The following is a 15,256-nucleotide window of genomic DNA, read 5'->3' on the forward strand; positions in this document are numbered from 1 at the left end:
AGTCCCCGCCAAGCAACTGCAGAAACAGGAGAAAGCAGCCTCCTTCATAGCTTCCCCACCAAGCATTTCTGACACCAGATAATAGGAGCCAACCTCTGCAGGCCCATCGGCAAAACTCGCCATTCCCAGCTCCCCAGGCTCTCTGCAAGGCCTGTGTTCACAGATTAAATCTCACACCATTTGGCACTCGGCTCACCCTCTTGCCAGCAATTTAACCCAGCGCCAGAGCCAGGGGCCATCAGCTCTGCACAGGGTCATTTTCCCAGGCTGAAGCCTGAGGGGAGAATGGGCAGTTTCCACCTCAAAATGCAAACCCTGCTGGGTGAATAGACAAAAGCAGTGTGAAAGGAGCTGGTTCTCAGAGCCGATCTTTCCAAGGAGAAGGCTTTCACAACCTTATCTAACTGGGTCCCTGGTCCTGGTTTTCCAGGGGAGAAATGCTTGGGAAGGTCCGGGAGCTTGCTCAAGGGGTCAGAGCAAGGAAGAGGTGGAGCAGGACTCATAGCTGAGTGTTCCCTGCGTGAGTTTCAAATACTTGCCAAAAGTTTCAAAGTTTCAAAGATGCCTTGATGCTGAGATGGTCACACAGAAATGCTTCTCTTTAAATGGGATGTTTGGTTGGTACCTATTTGCTCCAGTGCCAACTTTGCGTCTCTGTCTTGTGCCACGTGAGACACATTGACACGTCTGTAATAGCCGGTACTGACAATTTTGTTTCCACTCTCATTACAAGGCTGATTAGTAATTAGGACTGAACTAAAATTAACTCACTGTTCCCAGAGCCCAGCACAGCCTGCCCCCATAGAGGCCTTGCTCGCTGGATGGGCGGGTGGTGAGTGGGTGAGTGAGTCAGCCATGGAGGGGGGACAGAAAACATTATTCATTCATTCATTCAGTGCATTGATATGGATAAATCTGGGCTTATACAGCTTCTTTCATTAGCTCTCCTAGGACATAGTGGCAGAGCTGTCCCATCCATGGGATAAAAGAGGACCTAGGTCTCCATCTGGGGTTCTCCATCCTGCTGACACCCCAACACCATCATACCACACAGGCAGGTCAGTGGTGGTGGCTTTCAACATGAGAGAAAACCCAACCTCCTTTAGTAGAAAATAGAAGTTGTTAAATTTGGCCCAAGTGCCAACATGATAGCATGTGCTGGACATGGCAAAGCCAAGGTCAAGCATCTCCCACTCCCAAAGTGATAGGCTGAGCCAGAGATGCTTGGAGAGTATTCCCAGCAAATACTGTGGCTGCCAGAGTCCAAGGTTATTTATTGATTATTATTGTGGTTGTATAGAGATTCACATCCCAGTCTAACCACTACAGAGGGATCTCTGTGAGTTCCATTTTATGGTTTCTGCAAGACAGGTAGGTGGGCTTTTCCCTTTATCTATTCTTAAAGCCCCTGTTTCCGGCTGGTTTGTACCTGTCTCTCTCCTCCCCAAGGGACCTGGGGGGACCCTTGGCGTTTTGTTAGTGGCAGTCTTAGCAGAAGTTGAAGCTGCCTTCTTAAATCACAAGGGACAGGAAAGAGGGATGGAAGGCCTGAGGGTCAGGGTGGCAAATTGAAGAATGAGGCTGAACATCCAGGAAGGGTGGCAGATCCACATCTACCCCTAGTCACAGATGGAAGTGTTCTGTTTTCTCCAGACAGGCCTGTTTCCTCCGTGACAGGGCCAGCTCACTCAACAAGGTTCAAGAGGAATCTATTTACATCTTGGCAAGTAGAGAGGACTTCTTGACCAACACACTAGACAAGGTCACAGCCATGGACTTATAGGATCAGACAGATGGTGAAACCTTTGGCAGGTGGAATATGGGACTCAAGAGCTGAGGTACCGTGTGTCTTAAGGGACAACTCTGGGTTGTTCCTCCAAGTCTCTGGAACCCTCCTCAGGAAGTGGGGGGCAGAGAGATGCCCAATGCAAATCTCGTTACATATATCACCTCGTAGCAAAGACAACTTGACCCTATATTTTAATGAATAAATTAGTGGTGTGGAAGGAGCTTGGAGCATGTGAACTTGTCTTCAGTTTATTGGGAGGTTCGTGTGTGTTCCTAAAGCCCCAGAGGGGAAGCCCTTCTATGCTTTCCTTCTGAATTTACCACAAATATCCCAGCCTAAGCCTGGTTTCATCCCAACAGATTTGGGATTCTCTAGATACCAGTTCCAATGCCTGGGTTCCCTAAGCTGAGAAGGCCTTGGGGCCTCTAGAAGGACACAAATCACTGCAGGACCATTGAATGAATGGATCCCTGATCTGTGGGAAGATGTCCTTTCTCTCTTTTAGTCCAGGGTCCTGGCCTGTTAAATGCCAGCACCTGCAATTAATGCTTCTCCTCCAGGTAGACATATACCAACCCAATGAAGAAGAGCTCAGAATTGTATTTAATGGCTTTCCAGCAGTGCAAAGACCCAGATGGCTCCTGGGCACAAGTGAGGGATGGGAAATAGGTCCTCAAGAATCTTAGATGGGCACAGCCTCCCAAGGCAAGGAGGAAAGCACGTTCAGGACAGGACTCTCACATGGCTGGGTGCCGACCTAAGAGGGAGTCATCTTCAGACCCTGATTCATAACGTGGGGGTGCAGTGCCAACTCTACCATCAGCTGGTGGGGGGTGAAAAGGACATCAGTGCAGAGATTTTGGATGGAGACTTGGTTTGCACAGGGATTGTGGATGGAAATTCAGGGAGGATAGAGGACTGAGCGCCTGTACCTTAATTATTGCCCTGGGGACCCCAAGGCCAAAGATACCACATCTGCTCACTTTCATCTAGGGACAGAAGACAGATCCTAAAAGATAAATTGGGAAGATGCTCTTGCTAATGATAGCTCTCAAAGGTGTGTTTGCTTAGAAGTGTGACTTGTCTGGTCAGGCTACTCGCCCGATCAGGAGGGCCCAAGGGGAGGCTGACAGGGCAGCACTGCCCTCTAATTGGGACATTTGTTTCTTCAAGCTGCAAGGACCTGGCACCAGGATCTGGTCTTCAAACAAAGGTTCAGAACCTTCTCCAGGTGGCTCAGTTCTAAGGACCACTCAAGAATGGTTTGGTGCAGCTGGACACTGTAATGAGCTTGTTTCATTCTGTTTACTTCTATTTTTTTTTATTTATTTAAATTCAATTTGCCAACATATAGTACATCATTAGTTTCAGATATAGAGTTAAATAATTCATCAGTTGCATGTAACACCCAGTACTCATTCCATCACGTGTCCTCCTTCGTGCCCATCACCCAATTACCCCATCCCCCAAACCCCTCCCCTCCAGTGACCCTCAGTGTGTTTCCCAGAGTTAAAAGTCTGTCATGGTTTGTCTTTTTCTCTAATTTTCTTCACTCAGTTTCCCCTCCTTCCCTTATGGTCCCTTGCACTATTTCTTATATTCTGCATATCCTGCTCTGTTTTCATCACCAAGTAGAGGCATTTCACTCTCCTTTGGGCACAGGGAGATTGAACCCCCCTTTGCTTGCTCCCACATCTTCCCCAGGAAGCTCTGAGATGCTCCACAGCCTGGGTTCTCAATTTGTAGACAGATATAGGGTCACCAGCTGGCATTCTCCATGAGAGACACATTCCTTTGTGTTGACCATGGTGGTCTCTGAGACACCATGTGGCCATCCGTCTCTCAGGGAATGTTTGCCAGATGAGTGAACTGGGAGAGGGTTATGAGACTCTTTCTCAGGGTTAGCATGAGAACATCAAGGAATGCCCTTGGGGACAAGAGGATGACAGTGAGACCCTTCTCCTAACATTTCCTAAAGACCCAGAGGAGGAGTAAGGAAGAACCAGGCACATCTTACCATGCAGAGACCCTCCTAGGTGTTGGGCTGTTCCTCAACACCTGCCAGGAAAATATATGAGAGAGGAGCTCCCCCCACCCCAAAAACTGTAGGGTGAAGGGGGCCTAAATAAGAATCTGGAAATAGGACCCTGAGACTCAGGGGGCACTGGGCCAGCATGGATCCTTGAGGCTGAGATGCCTGCTCCCCAGGGCAAATGGATCAGCCATGCCTATCTTGTTGTTTTTACTTCCCTTGTTTCAAATGTGGACTGATAGGGTTCAGAACACGCTACTCCAAATATGGCAATTCGGCAAATAAAATATTTTAAGCTGAAAGAACTTGAGAAATGACAGGTGTGGGAAGGACCCTCTAACCTCTCCCCTGAAGCAGGTCACAGACTCTCCTATGAGAGGTGCCCTCGCTACGCCTGGAGAAAGGAGTCTCCTTATCTCTGAAAAGCCAGAGAAGTGCTGAGAGGAATCTGCATGAGCTGGCCATGCTGAGTGTGCCCTAGTTTACCAGGCTGAGCTCATACCTTCTGTCCGGTGACTTTCCATTCTTCATCAGACCTAGTGTGAAAAGGCCCAGGCTTTGACCGTTTAGTGGGGCTCCATTTCCTTATGAAGACTGTCATATCACAGAATCCTTCTATGAATTACATTTGTCTGTTTTTCTTAGTAATCTGCCTTTTCTCATAGCACCAGCCGAGTCTCTGAAAGGGTAGGAAGAAGACGGGTTTTTCCTCTCCCCTACAGGACTGCATATTTTCCCTTCATTGGTTATTTATTCTGACAAATAATGTTGGTGACTATGTGCGTCCTTCAGCTTGCATGGGCCACCACTTTTTCTCAAGAGGGACAGGGCTTCTTGCTCATGAATGATGGCTGCAGCACAGACAAGGCACACAGCCCATGTCTAAGGGCACATGCTCCGACCTCGGCTGCCCAGGTGTGCATCTGGGGCTCAGCTCCCAGCTTAGCAAAGGGACTGTGAGAAAGTCGCTTACTACTTACTCTATAGCCTCTGTGATCTCATCTGCAACATGGGTGTAATAATAACTTGCATCTTGTGGGGTTTGAGGACTCAGTAAGTTAATATGCATGAAGTGCAGTGATCCAGGCCTGTGACTACTAGGTACGGGCTTTTGATTATTGCCCAAGATTGGTGAAAGTTTAATTAATTATTTTAGAAATAATGGAGGCAGGTATGCTAAGGACAAAATGATTCTGATACTTGTTTAAACTCATAAGTCAGGCTCTATTGAGGGCCATGATGTGATGATAGGGGAGCTACTTCTGCAGGGAAGGGGTCTGCAGTGGCAGGAGCTCAACTCTGAACACAAAGACAGAAGATGGGATTTTTTACAGGGTTGGAAGGAGGCAGTGGATGGAAAAATTAGTGAGAGGAAGAGATAATTCCTCACTAAACTGACCCAATGGGATTCTTGATGAAGGTAAGCCAGGGTTATAAGGAGTTGATCATATGCAATCAATACAGATTGATCAGATGCTGAGGGCAGGGATTTTGGCTAAACAGACTGGACCGAACAGGGTTCTGGTTTCAACTGGGTGGTGCACAGGTGGATGTGGAAATCCAAAAGTAGTGGCTCAGTTGGGAGGAAATTACAGCAGGCTCTGACTAGAGTCTGGTCAGAGAAAAGCTCTGTTCAGGCAGCAGGAAAGAAATCTGAATAGTTAACTTTCAGAGCACTTACTCTACAGCAGGGCTGGCAGCATTAGGTTTACTTTGTAACCAGTGCTTCTAGAGAACCTGTTGGGTGTCACCTACTGCCCTGAGCTCACCCTCATTTACTTTATAACCAATGATTCTCATTACTTTGTAACCAGTGATTCTGGATCACCCCTTGGGTGCCACCCATTGTCCTGAGCTCACCCCTGCCACACACCCCAGCTTATTCCTCTCCAAACCCTGGGAGGTACAGGCTAAGCAGCGAAGCCTGGGGTCCTGAGGTCTGGGGGTTAACCAAAATTCAGAAGGACTTGAGGCCAAGATTCTTCTGATCCGGGGTCTTTTCCTGGAGAGTTTATGGACAGCTCCTTCTCCTTTAGATCTCATCAGTTGGCAGGATGAGTCTTCAAAGGCTCTTAAAGATTCTTCTAGGCCTGCTGGTGGCTGCTGTGGGTAAACAGGTTCCTCAGATCCCATCCTTTGGCAAATACTGGAAGAAACAAAGCACTTTGAACAGCATCTTCTAGCTTTTAATATGTTGGCATCCACTGGGAGCCAGGCGTGGGATGCTGGGTTCCCAGGTGGATCTGACTACAGAATATTATTTTTTATGGGATCATCTCAGTAGTTTCCAAAGGAAGACTGCTGGGAAATGTTCTCAAAGGCCCTCTGCAGTTATAAAATCTCTGTGACCTGCTAATTGCACAAAACTGCATAGCACCTGGCACATAAGAAAATACTCTTAAATAATAAAAATAGTATCAGCCTTCCTTCCCCATAGATGGTGTTGAGGGTAAAACAAACTGCCCTCCTTCCTGGGTCTGTATCAGGGCAAACAGACCCTGCAAAGCCTTTACCTCGTGCTGGTTGGAGGACATCCATCATTGGTGCCATTTCGACATTTCAACCTTTCTGCCGGGCCTCTGCATTTCAGTTTGAAAAATTGGCCTGCAGTAATGGTCAGAAGCTGCCCTCCCCCTCCATTCCTCCAAGTGAAAGACAAGGACTGCTGTTCTCTCTCCATTGCAACAGTTGTCAAAAAGAAAGACAGCTCTCCCCCAGATGGTTGACTCTGCATCTCCGGCCCAGACTTTTCCATCTACGAGAACAGCTCAAAGGCATTTGGCATTGGGATCTCAGTGAAAAGATCTGCTCAAGATTTTCAAGATGGAAAGAGGTTTATCATTTTGGCAGGAGCTTGATTATGTAAATATAGACGTGTTATGCCCCATTCCTGGGTGCCTCCAAACCGTCCCAGGTGTGCTTGAGGTGAGAAGCTGTAGACTGTTCCCTATGCCACTAAATGTCAACAGCACCCCCAAAGTGGGTCTGTAGCAGCCTCTGATGGATGCAGCCCATCCCGTCTATACTGGTGTCCACACCGCCTCCCAGATGTCTGAATCTTTCTGATGGAAACTTGCTTCCAGAAAGAACAGGTGGAGCTGACAGCCAGTGACTATTCCTCTATATTATAGTTTGTCTTGGTGGGTGTTGGTGATGTCATACCAACTGATGCGTAAAACATATATGTTTATAGGCTAAAGACACGAGCAAGGGACTCATAAGCACAAACATACAACTAGGAAGTAAATTAATGGGAAAATGTCCATTTTTGACACTAAAAATGCAAATCAAACAATAGATAAAATATGTGTGTACAAGGATGTGCATGTGTTTGCCTGTTAAACTAGAAGGAGCCACAAACATTTTTAATAACCAGTTAGTGAAATGATAAGTCTTAGTCACTGCTAGTGGCTATATAAACTGATTTTTTGAGCAATATTTATCAAAGGCTTTAGAAAGCCCCACTAAAAGAATAACTAGCACTTACTAGACACCAGGTCCAAATCTAAGTACTGTAGACACCCTGGCCTATGTGGCCAGGCCAGTGCAATGACTCTTCCGGCAGGTATGCCATAATCTTCCCTTTGTCTTCTGAGGACAGAAACAGGAGAAAGATCTCAAGCAATTGGCCTGAGGTCATGCAACTGGTAAGTGATAGACACAGAAAAACCTGAGTGAATCCGTAGTGGGTGTCTGCCTTTGACTCAGGTTGTGATCCCGGGATCCTGGGATCGAGTCCCACATCAGGCTCCCTGCAGGGATCCTGCTTCTCCCTCTGCCTATGTCTCTGCCTCTCTCTGTGTGTCTCTCATGAATAAATAACTGAAATCTTAAAAAAAAAAAAGTGATAGAGGGCAGCCCGGGTGGCTCAGAAGTTTAGCGCCGCCTTCAGCCTAGGGTGTGATCCTGGAGACCCGGGATCGAGTCCCATGTCAGGCTCCCTTCATGGAGCCTGCTTTCTCCCTCTGCCTGTGTCTGTGCCTCTTTGTGTGTGTGTGTCTCTCATGAATAAATAAATAAAATCTTAAAAAACAAGTAATAGACACAGAATTCGAACTTAAGACACATTCCCCCAATTCCCTCATTGTTCTATTTGGTGTGACTTTACTCATTTGTTCCATGTCTGTGAAAGAGCCTAAATATGCAGTCCCATGACCACTTTAACACAAAGATGCCATTTGTTTATTTGTGACAGTGAAGACTTGGAAACACGTTGATGGAATAATACAGTAACTTAAAAATAGCATCTAGGATTTTAGGTTATAGATGTCAGAATGAACGCAAACACATTTATCTTCAATGCCTACCTAAATTCCATTAAAAAGGAGATTCAGTGGAAATTTTTAGCAACACCCAAGATCACAAGGACAATGAGAACAGAAAAGGAAATGGTTGCATGATGTTGAGAGGCAGAGAGACAAGTGTTAATAAACCAGGTTAATTCTCCAAGAAAGGAGAATCCAGTTCATAGTACCTACAACATAGAAAACAGAAGAAAACACAAACATAAAGGAAAACATGCAACACAGAGAAGACCCCCGGGGGCTCAGGGCTCTATGCATCTGACACCCTGGATGCAAATATGGGGTTTGACCATTCCCTCCCCTAGACATGTGCTGGCATTGCAGGAGACTAGAGGTTTATTCTCTGGAGAGGCTAAAACAGAGGGTCACTGAAAACGTGAGGATTAAATGAATAGCCAGATTGAAAACATAATAATTAAATGAAGATTCTCTCCTGGTTAACTCTTAGGCTCCTGGTGATCAGACTTCTCCCTTCCAGGGAAGAGATTAGAAGACTCTTTTCTGGGAAATCTCACCAGCCCAAGAGAAAAGACCTAAAGATGTGAATAGCAGAGTCTCCACAGTGACATTCTGGGCAGATTGCCCCATTGTAAGACCACAGTTGACAAATGTCACCATTATTTGGGAGTCCTAATCAACTTTTGAGGGCCTTTCTATTACATATGAACAAACTTTAAAAAATGTCCAAATATTTGAAGAAGTCTTATAACATAGACAGATACCAGAGAAGCAGACAGAACCTCAGTGAGAAAATAAGTACATAGGAAGATAAAAACCAAAGCAAAACAAATAAGAAACATGCCAATAATATCCTCCAACTTCTAAGAGAAGATATTACATCTATGAAACAAGAACAGAATGTCATTAAAAAGGAACATTTAAAAAAGAAAAGAAACAAAGAAAATGGCTTGGGGACATTAAAACGATAATGGCAAAAAATAAAGACTCAGAAGAAAGGTTTTAAGATAAAGCTCAGGAAATCTCTCAGAAAGTAGCAAAATGCCATAGTTTTAAAAAGATAAGGAAATTGCAGAATCAATCAAAAAAAAAGAAGAAAAGAAAGAAAGGAAGGAAGGAAGGAAGGAAGGAAGGAAGGAAGGAAGGAAGGAAGAAAGAAGAAAGAAAGAAAGAAAGAAAGAAAGAAAGAAAGAAAGAAAGAAAGAAAGAAAGAAAGGGAAATTGGAGAGAGAATGGATGTAGCACAGGGGAATAAATCATCAAGAACAGCAGAGATAACCAGTCATGATGTAGTAATTCTAGATGCCTCAAACTATTCCAAGCATTGCATATTAACTCAAGCATTTGCATATTTACTCACATAATTCTAATGAAAATTCTTGAAGTAGATATTATTTTTATCCTACTTTATAAATCAAGACAGTAAAACACAGAATGAATGGCAGTCTGATTACCCAAGGTTACCCAGCTGGTAAATGATACAGCAAGGATTTGAACCCAGTCAGGCTGGCTCTCTTGTCTAAGATCTAATCACTTCACTAGACTGCCTTTCAGTAAAACAGCCTTATAAAATCCAAGAAATTCTTTAGGTTGCTTTCCAGACCTGATGTTTCCAAACTGAAGAGACCATTTGAGTGTCTGGCACAGTGGACAAAATGTTGTGCATACTAAGACATAAAATCATAGCATGGTAGAGCTTCAGAACCCTGGGGATGAAGCAGAAATCCTAAAAGCTGAGAGAGAGATGAGAGAGAACACATTTCCTGTAAGATCAAGAATCAGAATGACATGTGACTTCTTCTTAAGAACAATTCTGGAAACAAGGAGAAAATGGAATAATGCAACACCTTCAGTTTTGAGGGACAGGGAGTCAGACTAGCAGTCTATACTCAGTCAAGTGATGAAGTGTGAACGTGGAATAATGACATTTTAGATACACCTGGGCTCATGCATCTTTTCCTTGGAACCTGAGAGAATCAACCACAGAGGAAGGCACAACATCAGGAAATAGAGGGATATAGGAAAGCTGGGTCCCTAGGGTCATGGGGAAGGAGACTCTAGGATGACAACTGTGTATCAGAACAGTGTCCAGATCAGAGCAGGTCAGGAGACTGGGAGGGGCTTCCCAAGGGGAAGCTTACCAGGTGTGTTTGCATGAACTGGGCAGTGACTCCAGTGAGAGTTAGTTTCTACAAAATTAGGGAAAGACAGGCAGACAAAGAAAGCAAGAGACAACACCCAAGATGATTAACTACATTGAGAATAAACAGTTGTTCAGGAAAAGACAAGAGATCTCAGAGTGTCCACTGAATTGGAAATGCATATTAGCCTTCACATTTGCATGTATATAAAACTGTAAGCACCCAACATGAATCTGACCAGGGTGGTGACTCCATCCTCATGGTGGGATGGTGGAGGAGTGGGCAGTGGGTATTTCTTGTCCCTAGCGGTAAGCCAGTAAATAGAGATGGAAGTTGAAAAAAAATCAATGCGTATGTTATGTACAAACATGGGGTAAAGAACAAAAGAAGTGGCAGGAAAATTAGAAAACAGTAAACTCTGGGGGTAGGGAAGAGGCAGGAGTTTGATCAGTCGCAAATGTTTCTTATAATAAATCTTATAGACTCAATTGATTCTATAACTATGTTCCCAGGTAACTGATTACAATGAACAGTCAATAAAAGAAACAATGATAAATATGAAGGAGGTTGATAATATGACAGATGAGAATCACATGGTTTTGGGTGAAAAGCAGGATCCCAATGACATGAGCAGTACTCCAAGCGTGCAAGAAACAAAACCAGAAGAAAGACTCATGGAAAATGCATCAAGTACTAAAGGTAGTTGGTGGTTGGGGGGGGCGGTGTTTTAAAGATTTTTCTTTAAATGTTTTCCGCATTTTTCTTCAGGCGATGAGGCTCCTCTGGTAATGGAAAGTGGAGGAAAGGACACATACCCCTGCAAAGCAATGGTGCAAATCATGGGCAGCCTGGTGGTCTCAACTGAGTCTCTGTGCTCCGCTTGGAGCCAGGGACGCCCTCTTCTTTGTGACGTCTGATGATACCCATGGCAACTTGCTTGTCATAGGAGCTGAGTATAAACTTCTGGAACAGCAGGAAGTAAAGAGAAGTGAGAAGAGCTGGCAGAGAAAAAAAAAAAAACAGTCCCAAAGAATCCAAATAGAATGGTAAGGGAGACTGTCCATGCTGATGGCATGTGGCTGGTAAGCACCTCTTCAACAATTCTATGCTGCCTGAGAACATCAGAAGCACCAGACCATGAACAGTTCTCTTGTGCTGCTTCCAGATGCACCTATCTGCTGTGTGGACCAATGTGGGGCCCCCTTGCCTCTCCCCTTCACACTTCATCCTGCATGCCCTCAACAGATCTGAGTAGAGAAGATACCCCATGATGGAAGGTCCCAGGAGCCCCACTCTCATTCCTACAGTTGTGAAATCTCTGTCTAACCCATTACACTGTGAGCTTCTTTGGGAGGTGCCTCATAAGGTCACTCACATGGGAGATGTTCAATAAAGGAACAGATCCTACCTCAGGGATAAACAGGAAGTGCAAAGGTTCTCTGGAATCTGGAGGAAGAGAATGGTCCCAGTGGTGGCTGGGGCCCATGTGCTTGCAGGGGCCAATGGTGAGACTCTCTTCCCAATTCTGTGTTTGAGTGATGTCCTGTCAATAGCTTAGAATTAGTCATGGTGGGCATATTTACACAAGGTAATCAGTAAACATTACAAATAACCTCCCAAGTCCCCTGGAGAGCTGGTCATTAAACATGTACTCCCACAATATTGCAGATCGGTACTCAGGTCCCTGTTGGCCACGAGCTCCTTTTCCTAGAATCAATCAGTAGTAGATGCTGGGAATGGCCCCACTGTTCATTCCAAGAGCACGCCAGTGATGGGACTTAGACAACTACAAAGACTTTTCCATCTGGGGATTGTTAAGAGCCTTTATTTTTTGAGAGGATTGGAATCTCTACCCCCGAGATAATTCTGGTACTCACCTCTGAGGTTTTCAGAGATCTCCATCACAACCAGGGTGAAAGAGGAGAGGGGTGTGGGGTTCCCAACCACTATCCCAATTCAGTGGCAGGACCAAGTGACCCTCCACAGCAGACTGCAAATCCTGGAGTATAGGTTTGAGTATTGTCATACTTTAGAATTTTTGTGTGTGCCTTGAAGGAAGTGGCAGGTCACAGACCATCCCTCTCTGTACCCCCATTGCTTGGTTTAAAAATAAAAATGTAATAAATGAGTCCTGGGTGCATCTGCCAACATGGGTGTAATAAAGATTGATACTTTCCAGGAGGTTTCACCTCAGAATGCAAATATAGTCTCCATGAATCAAAATCACAGTAGGTAATAAAAAGAAAATCATTGTACAGTGCTAGACCTTCTGGGTAACACCAAGTCTCTGAGTCTTAAGTCAAGGGGTTCTAGGAGGTTCTGTGGGGTTCTTTGGGTTCTTTGGGCCCTCAAGGTCCCTGGTAAGGCAGCCTAGATGCTTTTGAACCCCAGAATTGGTGGAGTGACTGAGTGTCTCAAGAATTACTCCTTCCTGTCCATAGGATTCCATGACAGGCACCCCATGAGATAAGCTATCATTTATTCATTCTGTTCAACAAACACTCACCTCCTTTTGGCTTACATCTTGTGCTGGCTGTTTCCACGACAGTGGGCTGATTTAAAACTTTGAGCAGCTTCATGAGGTGGGTAACATCCCAGACCCTGTGGGGCAAGACAGAGGTGTTGAGACCTTGACTGACCTTCTCTCCGCGGCCGCACTCCTGCCTCAGGAATGTGGGACATGCTGTTTCTTAAAAGCCTGCTTTTCTGTGCGGCTTCAAAGACTTGGCTCTGATCAGAGCTCATGGCCCTGCAGGCTGCTCCTGTTACACTGTTGACTGCATGCACTCCCTGCCCCTGCTTCTGAGGGGGAAACCCATCAGTGCAGAGCACCCCTTCCTCAGACCTGCTGCGGGAGAGCTAAGGGTGCCACGTGTGACTCTGACCATCCCCTCTACTCATCTCATCTGCTTCCATTCTTTTCTTATTGTGATGTTGTCACCAAGACTATGAGTCTTCAGCTGTCCGGGGCACCTGGGAGTATCTATACCTCGTGACTATAGAGTTGTTGCCTCTACTTAGTGAGCTTCATGTTCTATTTGGTTCGCCTCACTCCTGTCCTACTACAACTTTGCAACCCCAGCTGTATGTCACTCCATAAAATGATGGGGGACCTAGACACATTCCTCTAAATTAAATGACTTCTTATTCTATGCCTACCAACAAACCATAACTTACCTTCTGATCTAATAAAATGAGCTTTTCCTCTGATCAGTATAGCCAGCTAAACAGCAGGAAGCATCTCTCTTTGGGCCACCAGGTTCTGTGGGTCTGTGACACTGACCTGTCCTCTCCTAGAGGATGGCCACTCCAGGCAAGCTGAGGGAGACTTGACTTCCAGTTTTGTCAAATGATGCTCTTTGGAATTGATGGATAAAGAGTCAGGAGGGGAGTCATCCTACAATTCAATAATGAAGAGACAAATAACCCCCCAAAAAAGGGAGGGTGGAAATAGGGGAAAAATGTTCGAATAGATACTTCACAGAAGATGTGCAAATGGCCAAAAGTGCATGTAGAGGGAACATCATTAGTCATAAAAGATGCAAATGAAAACATTGAAATATTAAACTCACAAGGAAATATGAAACATTAATTTGTAAAACCCCACAAATCCCAAATTTTGGCAAGAATATGGAGCAAGCAGAACTGTGTTGCAGGTGGGAGGTAAAATGGTACAAACACTCTGGAAAACTATAGCGTCCCTCAGGGCTAGTACACATTTACCCTGTGATTCAGTGGTTCCCCTTCTAGGTGTTTATCCAAGAGAAACGAAAACAAGTGGTTAGAAACCCAACCTGTATATGAATGTTCACGGCAGCTACATTCATACCCACCCTGGAAATTATCCACATGCCTACCCACAAGAGGACGGACAAGTTCTATGTTGGTGCAAAAGGATACTTCTCAACGGTAAAAGGAACAAGCCATTGGCACAAACTAGGGAGCTCCCAGGTACCCTCATGCTGAGAAAAGAGGGATACAGAGTACACATCGTTTGGTTCTGCCCATTGGAAGTTCTAGAACAGGCAAAAACCATATAGGAATTAAAATCAGACTGATGGATGCCTGTGGGTGTGGATGATTGACCAGGAAGAGGCTGGAGAACTTTCTAGAGTGAAGGAAATGTTCTATATCATGATTTGAGTGCTGTATTCACAATGAGCGTGGATATATATATTTGCCGAAAGTCATCCAGCTGGACACTTAAAAACTGGGCACTTTAGTGGATGTGAATTGTGTGTGTGTGTGTGTGTGTGTGTGTGTGTTGTAGGAAGCAGTCAGGGTCTCCAGGTATGACTTCCCCTTAAGAACAAAGTGTAGACCTCAGAAAACCTCACTTATTAGCAAGGAGCAGGTTAGGTTGTAGGAGCACATTTGTGGGGGATGGAATTCCAGGCTCCTCCCTTCATCTGTGCCTGGTGCCTTGTGACACAGCAAAGCTCAGCCTAAGTGACCTGAAAAGGCATGAGCAAGAGTCCTTGTTGTACACCTGAGATCTCCCAATTGCTTGTTATGCAGCAGCAGCTGGCCACTATACTCCCCTCTCCATCCATACTGCCTTTGAGTCTTCCCCAAAAGTCACTTCCTGGCTTGTCTTACTTCCTTTCTCTCACAATTATTACTAACCTCGTGCCCCCCACCCCAAACTGCTCCAGTTGTATCACCTACCACCAGAACCACCTCAAGACTTTCTATTGCTTACCATGTAGAACCAACCCAGTACTCCAGCCTGATGTCCAGGGTCCACTTTCACAGTCCCCAACGGGCCCCATCCTCCCAGCACCCTGATATTTCCATATGTCTCCCTGCCAAGCATGGACCCAATCTACCCAACACCTACCTCCTGCCAGGATTCCTGTCTCCCCCATGAGTGCACTGGAGCCTGGACACAGACATAGAGGCAGAGCTCCCCTGTGGATATGCAAGCAGAGAATGGAGCCCACCAAGGGGGTCAAGACTGTCACCCTAAAATATGCCACTTAGGCCCAAGAGTTATTTTGAGTCAAAAGCTTTTGAGTTCTTGAAGTCCCTT

General features: G+C 45.4%; 1 long non-coding RNA gene across 1 annotated transcript; it reads left to right on the forward strand.

Moving 5' to 3' along the window:
* The first annotated feature begins 4,890 nt into the window (after window positions 1-4,890).
* LOC112646940 (uncharacterized) lies at window positions 4,891-12,321 on the forward strand. Its single transcript, XR_003128003.3, has 3 exons — window positions 4,891-5,241; window positions 10,737-10,923; window positions 10,993-12,321. It is a non-coding gene; the product is annotated as an uncharacterized LOC112646940 (long non-coding RNA).
* Window positions 12,322-15,256: the final 2,935 nt, after the last annotated feature.

Source organism: Canis lupus, chromosome 5 (genome assembly GCF_003254725.2).
Source record: "Canis lupus dingo isolate Sandy chromosome 5, ASM325472v2, whole genome shotgun sequence".
In the NCBI taxonomy this organism is placed as follows: Eukaryota; Metazoa; Chordata; class Mammalia; order Carnivora; family Canidae; genus Canis; species Canis lupus.